Source organism: Tamandua tetradactyla, chromosome 5, assembly GCF_023851605.1.
Source record: "Tamandua tetradactyla isolate mTamTet1 chromosome 5, mTamTet1.pri, whole genome shotgun sequence".
NCBI lineage: Eukaryota > Metazoa > Chordata > Mammalia > Pilosa > Myrmecophagidae > Tamandua > Tamandua tetradactyla.
The window spans coordinates 130,550,982-130,563,111 of record NC_135331.1 but is presented as its reverse complement, the minus strand read 5'-3'; the positions used below and the strand labels follow the sequence as shown (position 1 = coordinate 130,563,111).

The 12,130-nt window shown below is 38.3% G+C and overlaps 1 pseudogene; it reads left to right on the top strand.

Annotated features, from left to right (window-relative positions):
• The first annotated feature begins 11,646 nt into the window (after positions 1 to 11,646).
• Positions 11,647 to 11,798, top strand: LOC143685482 (U2 spliceosomal RNA; annotated as a pseudogene).
• Positions 11,799 to 12,130: the final 332 nt, after the last annotated feature.

Here is a 12,130-nt window from a genome sequence, read left to right as displayed (position 1 = left end):
ACTATAAGTGTTGTAGAGGATGTGGAGAAACTGGAACACTTGTGCACTGCTAGTGGGAATGTATAATAGTGCAGCAGCTATGGAAGACAGTTTGGCGATTCCTTAGGAACTCAATATTGAGGTGTCCTATGATCCAGCAATAGCACTACTTGTTATATACCCGGAAGAACTGAAAGCAGTGACACAAATAGACATTTGCACACTAATGCTCATAGCAGCATTATTCACAATCACCAAAAGATGGAAACAAAACTAAATACCCATCAACAGACAAGTGGATTAATAAAATGTGGTATATATACATACAATGGAATATTATGCAGCAGTAAGATGAAATGATGTCCTGAAGCGCGTGACAAGATGGATGAACCTTGAGGACATAATGCTGAATGAAATTAGCCAAACACAAAAGGATAGATACTGGATGATTCCACTTTTATAACCATGGTAAAGGTAAAATCAGAGACTTATAATACAGAATATATGGGACTTAGAAATTCATAAAAGCTAGAGATGAGTGAATGGTTAGCTAATGAGGTTGAACTCCAATGTAAGGGAATAGATAGAAGTGAAGGCAGTTCTCTACTGGGTCTATAAGTAATATTACCATATTGAAGATGAACAAGATTGAAAGAGATTGCGTAGACTTACATGTCCCACTAACTAGAAATATAAATTAGTTCTTGCAAGAACTACTTTAAAGATATTATTCATGTACCAAGAGTGTTTACGCCCAGGGTACAGGGGGAAAACACCTATTGCATGCTATGAGCTATGTTTAAAAGAAAACATCAGCACTACCACAACAACAGCAGAGGTAAATAATGGGGGGAGGGACAAGAGTTAAGAGGTTTAGATTTCCTATTTTGTGAAGGTGTGTTTAGTGGTTTCCTTTCTCTTGGGAACAATGAAATTATCTAAAATTGAGAATGTTGATTGACTGCTGACTTGGGACCCTCTACATGATGCCTGATGAATGCAATTGGCTTAAGTATGTGCTGACTGAGAAGTAGATTGGTGAACTTTGGTGCATACTTAAGAACAAATATTGTGCGGCTACATAAAAGGAATGAAGTTCTGAGGCAAGCAATGATGTGAATAAGCATAAGGGACATTTGGTGGGGTAAAATAAGCCAGAAACAAAGAATGACAATTGTATTGTCTCCTTCAGAAAATGCTTTCAAGGAAACAGGGGTCTACATTGTAAGCTTTTATAGTAGACTCATTTAGTCTGGAGTGGTAATTATTTCTGGATTTTGCAAGGCTGTTTTATGATATTTAGAGATAAGAATGAGCTGACCAGGTTGGGGTTAAAGTAACTCAGAACACAGGGATAAGGAAGACATTGTCTATATTTTAGAACAACACGTACTCCTTGAGACCAAAGGAAGAAAGGTGTATTTGGTCTGGAACTGAAGTTTTCTGTAGCACATAGTCTAACTCAACCTATCTGTATAGCTCCTTTGAACAACTGAAACACAGGAAGTCCAGAATAAGAAAGAGCTCCTTTAATCCTGTATAGCTTAATGCAATGCCTGGATACATCCAAGAGTATATTAAGCAGATAATAAAAAAGCAATAATCAAAAAGGGCAAAGTCCCTTGAGGGGTGGGAGAAAAAATATGGAACTATTAAACTTTACTATCAGGAAATCCCCTGATACTGTGTCAAACTTTAGGGACACCCAAATCAATAGGCCATGTTCCTGATCTTGAGGCGTACTCTTGTGAAGCTTATGTAGGTAGCAGAGAAGCTTAGTCTACCTATAGGCATGCCTAAGAGTTACTCCTGGAGGACTTCTTTTGTTGCTCAGATGTGACCTCACTTTCTCTAAGCCCAACTCTGCAAGTTAAATCATTGTCCTTCCCTCTACGTGGAACATGATATCTAGGGTTAAAGTCTCCCTAGCGACATGGGAGATGACTTCCAGGGATGAATCTGGCCCTGACACTGTGGGATCAACAATTCCATCCTGACCAAAAGAGGGAAAAGAGGTGTAACTAATAAAGCATGCGTGACAGAGAGAGTTCAATTAGAGTTGAGATGCTACTCTGCAGGTTGCTCTTATACAAGCTTCAGGTAAACGTTGCTACCTATCATAACCTGCCAAACCCCAACCAGGACCATTCCAGCCAATCTTAAAGAACACCTAGGCAATATATAAGATTTCACAAGGGTTCTAAGCACTAACTTTCCAGAAACCTACAACCTCCAGATGGGTCCCTGGACCAAATAAATCTTGAAACCTAGAGGGTACAGCCTCTCCAGAACATCAGGTAGTTCCATCTCCCTACCCCATATTACTGACAGACCTTTACAACATGAAAAAGTTAGAATGGCCATAGCCCAAACACCCCTAAAGAGAGGGATAGAAAGATCAAAAGTGATGGTGGAGTTAAAGAAAGAAGATAGGATTTAACAAACGAATGTAATTGCTGAATCGTTATATTGATATCTTCTTTAGCCTCCAGTATCTTATAGCAGCTAGAAATAAAAACCTAAAATTGTGGAATTATAACCCATGTCAAACTCTGAAATATATTCTACAACTAATTGTGGTGCTGTGTTTTAAAATGTATTGCTTTTTTTATATTTGTTATTTTTCATACACACAAAACAGTTGATTGTGGTAATAAAAAAAATATATTTATTTCTTCTAGACTCTGGAGCAGCTAGAAGGAAAAATCTGAGAGGATGGTATGGTAGCCCATGACAAACTCTGGGCTCTGTCCTGTAACTACTTGTTGAAGAGTGCTTTGAAAACTACTGCTTTTTTATTTCTTTGCTTTCTATATATGTTATACTGTACAATAAAAATGTAAAAAAAAAACTGGAAAAAAAGTATATTTTATATTACCTGGAAAATAAACTCCTTATCTTTGGTGTAGAAGAAGCTCCCTTCTAAGCACACATGCTGTTTCTTGGCTGGGTGGTTTCCCTAGGCAGATCTGTCACCATCTGGTGGCCTACAGCCATAGATGAGGTGGGAGAACGAGACGAGGGTGGCTGATTGCTCTCCTTCCTTTTCCTTATTGCCAATTAAACACACATTCACACACGAACCAGGTACAAGCAGCATTTTATTCTAGGTGTGCAGTAGTAAAATTGGATGAAGGTAGAGGAATATTGTGTGAATAATATTTAATTTAACTTAAGAACAAATTAATCAGGAATTCATTGTGTTCTTATTGCATATTCTTTAAAAGAAAACAAACAAACAAAAAACTAATATCTCTCTGATCCCAGAAGAGTGGTACAGGGAAAAAAGTCCTATGTCCTGTATAAGTTTTCATTACTAAACGAACCATTATAATGGTTTTTATTTCCTTAATTTACATTTTAAATACCATTTTATAAATACAGAAATAAATAAGAATTCTCTAGTGATGATAATTCCATTACAATTTTGTAATGTGGGAATTTTCACCAAATTGTGGTTTGCATATAGTTAATTCATTATATCAGGACACTGAAACAATATCTGTTATTTAACAGAGAGACTTTAAATAAAGAATTGTTAATTAAGCATAAAGTTATTAACTAGATAACGAAGAGAATAGGGAAAAAAAAGAACCCTAAAAGATGATGGTGGTAGCAACTCCAGGATGTAGGTACTGCCCTTTGGCCTGGGGAATCAAAAGGAAGAAACTTGAGAAGTAGCCCCAGGAAGCAGAAACTGAAGCTGCTCCATGGCTGGTGTCTCTGAGCTAGAGGAGACCCCATGGACCTATGCCCTAGACCTCTGATGAGAGGACATGGGTTGGCTGGTGTCTCTGAGGGCAAAGATTCTACATGTGTTGGACAAACTGCAAACTGGATTCTGCAACTGTGTGGTAAGGATTGTCTCTAACAGAGGAAGGGCACGCTGATGGCATGCTTATAACAGAAACTATAAGTAGCCAGCAGGCAAAAAGGAGGAAGTTCCTTCTTCCTTCTCCAGTCTTGGAGTCTTCGTCTTTTGCCTCCTATTGGCAGAGCTTACAAAGGAGCTAGCTTCAGCATCAAGAAGCAGAGATAGAGGGATGGGTTTGGAACTGAGAAAATTATTTAATAACTGGCAATTCACTTTGAAACATTAACATCTATATTGACAATATTTAAAGCATTTGCACTTCATACATTTAATAAACTCCAACCCAATGGAACATTTTATCTTTTTGCTACTGTTTATACTGTCTGCCTGAAATTTTTACATGTTCACATCTGTCCTATAATACTAATCCAGTAGCACACCACCAACCTCCATATGACCCAACAGACAGCCTGTTCTTCCTGTTTACAACTCCCATAGCATTTTGTTTGTACCTCTTTTGTGACATTCATTACTTTCCACTGTGTATTATTGTTTAGAAACGTCTATAGAGCTCCTTACAGGAATGGTCCATAGATAATTCTACCTCTCAGCATAGTGTCTGGGGTGTAGTAAGTGTTGGCTGAAGGCTGACCCCTCCTTGAATAGGAGAAAAGGTCCCAGACTCCTACAGGGTTTTGGACAAATCCACCCATTCTCTTTGACCCTCAGCATCAGAACTCTGCCTGGAAAAAGAGATTCCACCCCTTAAATGCCTCCCTTTCTTTGTTCCTGGATCTAAGAAGCTGAGAAGCACTGTTAGAACTTGTGCACTATTAGCTTTTAAGAAGAAAATAAACTTGCTCCTGATTCACCCTGGGGAGCCACTTTGTGTCTGGCTTGGATAGAAAGGTACTTCTAGAAGGCCTATTCTAATTTAGGTTCTTCGTGGAGTCAGGCTTAAGAACCCTAACCTCAGAACACTACACTCACTGAAACGATTGATTTATTACATCGTTCAAAGGGATGATGTAAGAAAAAATACAAATCAGGTGGAAAAAAAATTATCAAAGTTAAACAATATCAACACCTGTAAACTGAAGAAAGGAAAAATATAGAAATGACAACATCATAACATCACAAAACGAGTCCCTGGTAAATTATACAGTATAACCCCTATTTGTACTAATTTGGCTCTCTTTCTAACATTCCTTTTATGCTTATATTCAAAATAGTAATATGAATATGAATATTCGTGAGAGAGAAAAACAATTTTTTTAACATTAATTTAACAAATACTTATTAAGCACCATTAATTATCAGGATAGCATTAGGCATTGGCAAAAGATTTAGTACAGCTATTTTCACAATACAATGTACAAAAAAATGAAAATATCCTTCACTGAAGGTGAAACAAATCTTTGGAGAAGGTAGGAAGAAGGGAATCATAGCTTAATGTTTTTTTGTTTACCAAAAAGGAAGGAGAATTTTGAAAGGGTTGTGAAAAAAGATTTTTATGTTTCTCACTTCTTAGACTGAGAAAAAAAATAAGGGTACTTTCTAACACATTTTCAGTAACTTCAAAATTAATGAACATTCCAAGCATCTAAAGAACCATGGCTGTATCATTTTTATGTCAGTGACTTCCATCATCAGATCTGGAACATACAACAATTGCTCTAAATCAAGATAGCAAGTCTAATAGTCAACTTAGCATGGAAGTTGAGGACTTGGCAGGGCATGGGACTTGGCTTGTAGTCCATTTTCTTTTGGTTTGCAATAAAAACATGTAACATGTTCTAGAATATTAATTAGGCATTGATGTTGTTATAGCCTAGAAAAAAAGTTCATTTTTCAGGAAGGTAAAAAATGATAACCAGGATTATGTGATGATCTCTTTCTCACAAAAAGGTGTCTAAATTATTCAGCTACATTAAAAGACATCTGATGATGCCACTAGGATTGCAGACCCAAAGTGCTTTAAAATGAGTCAGTCTCCAGATAGGTTACCAAACCAGCTTAATTTGGTTATTAAAATACTGAAACAGAAACACATCATATACTTTCTACATTTTTTTTTTGAAATTAGCAACAACGCATTTATATATCAATATGGAGAGTGAGCAGGTTGAGTTCAGCAGCACTAGGATGGGAGCTTCTTTGCAGACGTGGAAAGGCCATTCCGAAAGGACATCAGATAATCAATGTTCCCGAAGTGAGTTCTGCTTCTACCTTGCCAAGATGCTGTGTCTTGGGCTGAAAGAAATGTCTCCTTGAGACCTGGATAGGTGATGGGGGTTCACCAAGGCGAGGCTGCTTCCTCACTTGCCCATGCAAAGGTCAGTCGTTTCCACCAAAGCCAGCAGCAAAAGGGCCCCCTAGCACAGCTGTGCTGCTGTCTCCTCCCACCGACCCACCTGTAGTTTGGGCAGGTGTCCCCGAGGTCCCTTGGTGGACAGAGGGAACAGAAGGGCCCCCTTGCACAGCTGCCCTGCTGTGTCCGCCCTCTGACCCACCTGTCTTTTGGCCAGGTGGGCCCCAAGACCCTTGATGGGTGGAGGGAACTAAAGCGCCCCCATGCACAGCTGTGCTGCGGTGTCCTGCCAGCGAACCACCTGTGTTTTGGGCAGGTGGGCCCCGGGTCCCTTGATGGGCAGAGGGAACTAAAGGGCCTCCTGGCCCAGCAGTGCTGCCATCTCCTCCCACTGAACCACCTGAATTTCGGCCAGGTGGACTCCAGTTCCCTTGGTCTAAAGAGGGAACTAAAGGGTTCCCGTGCCCATGTTGTGTGCTCTCACCTCCCACTGCTCTTGCACTAGGCATACCCTGGATGGTTGGTGTCTGTGGAACAGAAGTGATGCTGTCTCTACCACTTGGCCCTTCCCCAAAGTTCAGAGCTCCAGGCATGGAACTGGGTCATGGGGCAGGCACACTGACCCCACAGCCTGTCATTCCCTTCAGGGCTGCAGGTCCTGTAAAGACAAGTGGTCCTCTATCAGTCTTTGCACCCAGTGAGCTGCTATCCCCAGTGCTGGGCATCCCCGTAGCAGCAAAGCCAGGAGTCAGGTTTGTGTCATTGGCGGCAGCACCTGTGTTGTTTCCATAGGCCCTCTTGGTGCCGACAGGGATCCCAAAGATGAAAGGGGGGGGTGTGAGTCCTGAAAACACTGGTTCTGTCATGCTGCCCCTGGGTGGCTGGGCAGCAGGAGAGCTTACGCCTGCAGCTTGTGGTGGTGCTGCCAAGTTTGCCAGAGAGTAAGTGCACCCACCTCAATCTTCACCCCTCCTTTTGGCTCAGGAATCACGCCTCAGCCCATCTTTGGGGCCCCTCCAGGACAGCCACTGAGAGCCACTTTTGGCGGTGGTCCTATCCTCGCTGGCTTCCCCATCACTGCATCTCTGGCCACCTTCCATCCAGCCGGCAGCATTTTGGCACACCCAGCGTCCAAGGCTGCATCTGATCCTGAGCCTATGGACACCACACCCCCTTCGCAGGCTGTCATCCATCACCAGTCCCCTCCCGTCTCCTGGAAGAACGTCTTGCCACTTCTCAATGCCCTTCCTACTTCTACAAACACACGGCGGAATGGCAGCACTGCCTGAAGCCAAGTCTGCACTGGCTTGACGTCACAGCCAGCCAGGACCCCAGCTGCAACTTATACCTTACCGTTTGCACCAGGAGCTGCTCCTCAGCCCACGTTTGGGGTCTCCATCGGGCAGCAGCTGGGAGCCACCAGCTATGATATATTTGTTAAAGAACGTAGTCTCAGTGGTTGGAAAAGAAACTATTTTATGAACCTACAGTAAAAAAATATTTGGGGTTTCTGTAGATAACCTTTGAAATACTAGAATTTGTGTAGAATTTTGCCTTTGTTTTTCTTATTCCTAGATATTTCCAGAATTTTTTATCCAAAATGTATAAAAACAACCAGCACAATTTTTCATAATTAAATAAACAAGTATGATTAAATTCAGTTACATATTGCGTACTTTTGAAATAAGTATTTTAGTGTTTTCCCAACTTTCTTATCATACCTGCAGAATCCTTCCATAAACAGAGGTCATGAAATGGATGATCAATAAATTCCCAGACTGTAGGAACCAGAGAAACGGAGGAGGAAGGCAGAGAGCAAGGGAAGAAAGAAAGGGGTGGGAGGTGGGTGAAGAGAGAGAGAGCGAGAGAGAGAAATCATTATTCAGTAGTATGCATCTGCTATGAAAGTTTTACAGAACACACTTCAGGAAGCAAATATTCCTTGTCTGATATTTGATAAAGACTCTTAGATTTAGGTCAATTGCAGGGAAAGCATAACAATTTTTGATAGTTTGCCTTAAATACCCACAACTTTTAGCAGGTCTTTATCGAGTCCTATTTCCTCAGAGAGAACCCTAAACATCCCACTGAAAAACAGCAACCTTTCTCTACCCAATCCTTTGCTTTTCTGTATTGCAATTAACACTGCCTGAACCAATTATGCGTGGATTTGTTTTTCTGTCTCCCACTCTAAAAAACCCCACAGATGCAGAAGTTTTTGCCTTTTATTTTTACTGTTGTATTCCAATACCTTGAATGGGGCCTGTAATAAGGACTCAATATACAGATTGAGTGAATGAGTGAATATAAGGAAGTTAATTTAGCACAGCCCAGAGAAAAGGAAAAGTAGTGTGAAACTCCCAATAGAGGATCACCAAACCAAAAAAAAAAGGAAAGCAGCAGCAAAGCTGCAGCAGTTCTAGAAGACAAAACACACCATTATATTGAGACAGAGGCCTTACTAATATCTAGAGAGAAAGAATCATGTTATTGCAGAGCCCACTCTGTAGTCTTTTACAATTTGTTTTGTTTTGTTTTGTTTTCTGGCGTGGACAGGCTCTGGGAATCGACCCCCGGTCTCCGGAATGACAGGCGAGATTTCTCCCACTGAGCCACCGTTGCACTCCCCTGGTTTTTCATTTTTAATTATGCTTAAAACTCAATAATAAACCATATAGATTTGTATTACTCTAAAATTAGATTCAGTCATTTTTAATAAATGTCTTCTGTTGTATTTATAAAGTTTTATATTAAATCACTCTTTAGACATTGTTTGACATAAATATTTGGATTTGAGCATAACTTTGGTGCCCAGACAGAGACCTTTTAAATATGGTTTATTTAGTACAAACCAACACTGAGATGGTTTCACCAGTTGATTACAAATTTCAACTTGATAAGTCACGTATTTTCCCCCTATTTTATCCCCTGATAAATGTAAGCTCCTTGAGAAACAAACAAGCAATATCTTATATAATTTAATGTATCTGCAGCTCAGCATAGACGATAACTTTTAGTAAAAATAAACATAGTAATATTATAATCATAGTAGTTGTAGGAAGATGTCACAAGAATAATTGTAAAATTACATTGCATCATAGTTAAAACCATTGTCTTTCTGGGAGGAAATGTTAGTTATCCTCAAAAGGGTCAGTGGCTGTACATTCCAGTATCAATGGGAGAAATATTTTATACCAAGGGCAGATCCCAGGACAGACATATTAAATCAGCATCTCATTTTATGGAGGTGGCTGGGAGAGTAGGCCTCTGTATCTCTCCAAAGCTATATATAATCACTGTATTTAAGCATTGCATCACTGCCCCAGGTTTGAGAAAGGGTTGGAGGAGAGAGGGTGGAGCAAAGGGATATACGCTTACATATGGTTTAACTTGTGGTTAGTTAATTAGTCATCATGTACAAGAAAACAAAAATAATTTCAAATTTCAAATTATAATTTATGTAAGTTTGTCTATGTTTTTAAAAGTATGGAATTAGTTGATCAAGATTCCTACTTTTTGAGTTGCGTGAGCCCATCCAGTTTAAATTTCAGTTGAGTTCTTTTTCACTAACAAACACTTAAATTAAATATTTTCTCCTCCCATTAATAATTCCAATAAATGTTTTCTTATGATTGGTAAGTTTATGCAATAAAAATATATACACCAAGTTACTGCAAAATAAATATTTTCTTAAAATTTTATTTGTGGTTTCATATGGTGAACATGAGTTACTCCATTCCTTTCTCCGCCACACTTTGTTGAAATTTGGAACAAACTTGTTTTCACCAACAAAAAAGAAAATATGTAAACCCTAATCGTATCACCCAATCCTTTAACCGCGGTATTGTATTAATTAAGTCAGTAGAGAAAACAGAAAAGAAATACTCCTGGTTTTGTTTTGAAGCACTGGGCTTCATCAGGAGAAGAATGTCTTTTAAGGAGATGAAATGGCTGCTGCATAAACCTTGGACACATTTACTAGATTCCCTAAAGTTCTAAAGTTCTTTATAGCCTTTTTTATTATCACACTGACACACTAAATTTTAATAGTTGTTTATAGGCGTTTCTCCCTGTACTGCATTAATAACTTCCTGAGGAAAAGAGCATATACCCAACACCTGGCATACATGCTAGCATGTATTATTCACAGCTGTTGCATTCAAGAGTGCACAAAGAATTCAAATTCAAGAATTCAGGTTTTTTTGTTTCATTCTTCTTCCCATACCTCCTTCTCTTGGACTAAATTAAGATATTTTGGACTTGTAATAAATGTCATCTGACTATATACATTTTCCTGCTTTTGACTGCTTTTTTTTTTCTTTTACTTTAGTATAAGATTCCACAAAGCTAGGTGACAACAATTTGACTACTTATCACAGTGTTAGGGTTTATAGACTATTCAGTGTCCCATCCTTAACCCATGATTTTTAAATTATTATTTCAAAGAAAATAAGATATATAGTCATCCATGCCAGAAAAAACAAAAGTTTTATTTATTTTTAAAAATATATTTAATTTCATATTTATAATCATAGTTATTCTTTATTATATACAAATTTAATTTAGAACAATTCCTATAGAACTTTGAGTGGAAACATTTGTAAACCAAGAATCTTTTTATGCAGAAATCCTTTTCTGCGTCCTGAAGAAAAAGAGATGCATTATAATATATATAAGAACTAAGAAAACATTCTCCCTTGGGCCATACTGAACGTGTTTCTCAAGGATGTATTTAGCCAACTGAAAGATGAGCATTAAAGTAACTTAATTGTGGAAATAAAACTAAATGGTTTCGGTGAAAATAATTACAAAATCATTCAAATAACTTAAAAAATATTTTAAGAGAAGGCATGAATTGCAAAACCCAATATTTAATCAAAACCTTCATTCCAAATGTAAGATTACCCTAATAAGAATGAAAATACAGATGAAAAGAAACATGTGTAATATCCTTAAATAGTAATTGAAATAAGAAATAATAAGCTAACAATTATTTAATAATTTTCAAAAATGTATGGGAAATAAAGAATAGAATCAAAATTTAATAAAAAAATTAATCAAATATGTTCTTTTATCTTACTACAAAAAATTTTAAAAAGAAAGAAAGAAAACAGCTCATGAGACAAAAGATAGAAACACAGGACTCAAAAGAGTGGTATAAAATCCATGGGAAAGTTGATATAAGTAAAAATTGGCAGAGCTATTTCCACAACATAAACAAGTGTTTTAACCACTCTACCCAAAGACAAAAACAAAAATTGTAGATTGGTTAAAAAAAAAAAATCTAAACATAGACCAATACAGACACATCTAAATAAGTTATATGGAAAGTTTAAAGTTAAAGGTTGTGAAATATAAATGAAAAAAAACCACAATAAAATAAAACAGGAATCTCAAGAGGAATAGCTGGTGAAGTATGATTCAATAAGCAATGATGATATACAAATTATTCCTTCTTGTAAAATCTACAAATCTATCTACAACAGTGACCAACTTTTATGGATAATATAGTGTCAGAATGAAACAAAAATTTAGAATACACATCGCTTCTCGGCCTTTTGGCTAAGATCAAGTGTAGTATCTGTTCTTATCAGTTTAACATCTTTTGGAGCAGGGAGATGGAATAGGAGCTTGCTCCGTCCACTCCACGCATTGACCTGGTATTGCAGTACTTCCAGGAACGGAGCACCCCCTCCTCAATTGCGGTGTGAACTGGCAGACTTGATTTTTTTTTGGCTCTCCTGCTTTGCTTCTTTTCTTTACCAGACGGAGATGTCTGCAACCCTCTTCGTGTTTTTCCCCCTGAGCTGCTTGTATTGTCGTTTCTTCGTCGTCTCTTTTTTTCTTTATTTCTTTCTTTCCTTTCTATTGCCACGTCCTTTATTCGTGGCAATGGCCAACCCTAGTTTTGTGCAAGTGGTAAATAAATGCTAGGTAGTAAGTCTTGTGTGAGCACTTTACTTGTGCTGCACGCAGGCCCTTTGTTCGATACTTTCTCCAACCTGTGAGAGACCTTCTCCTTAAAT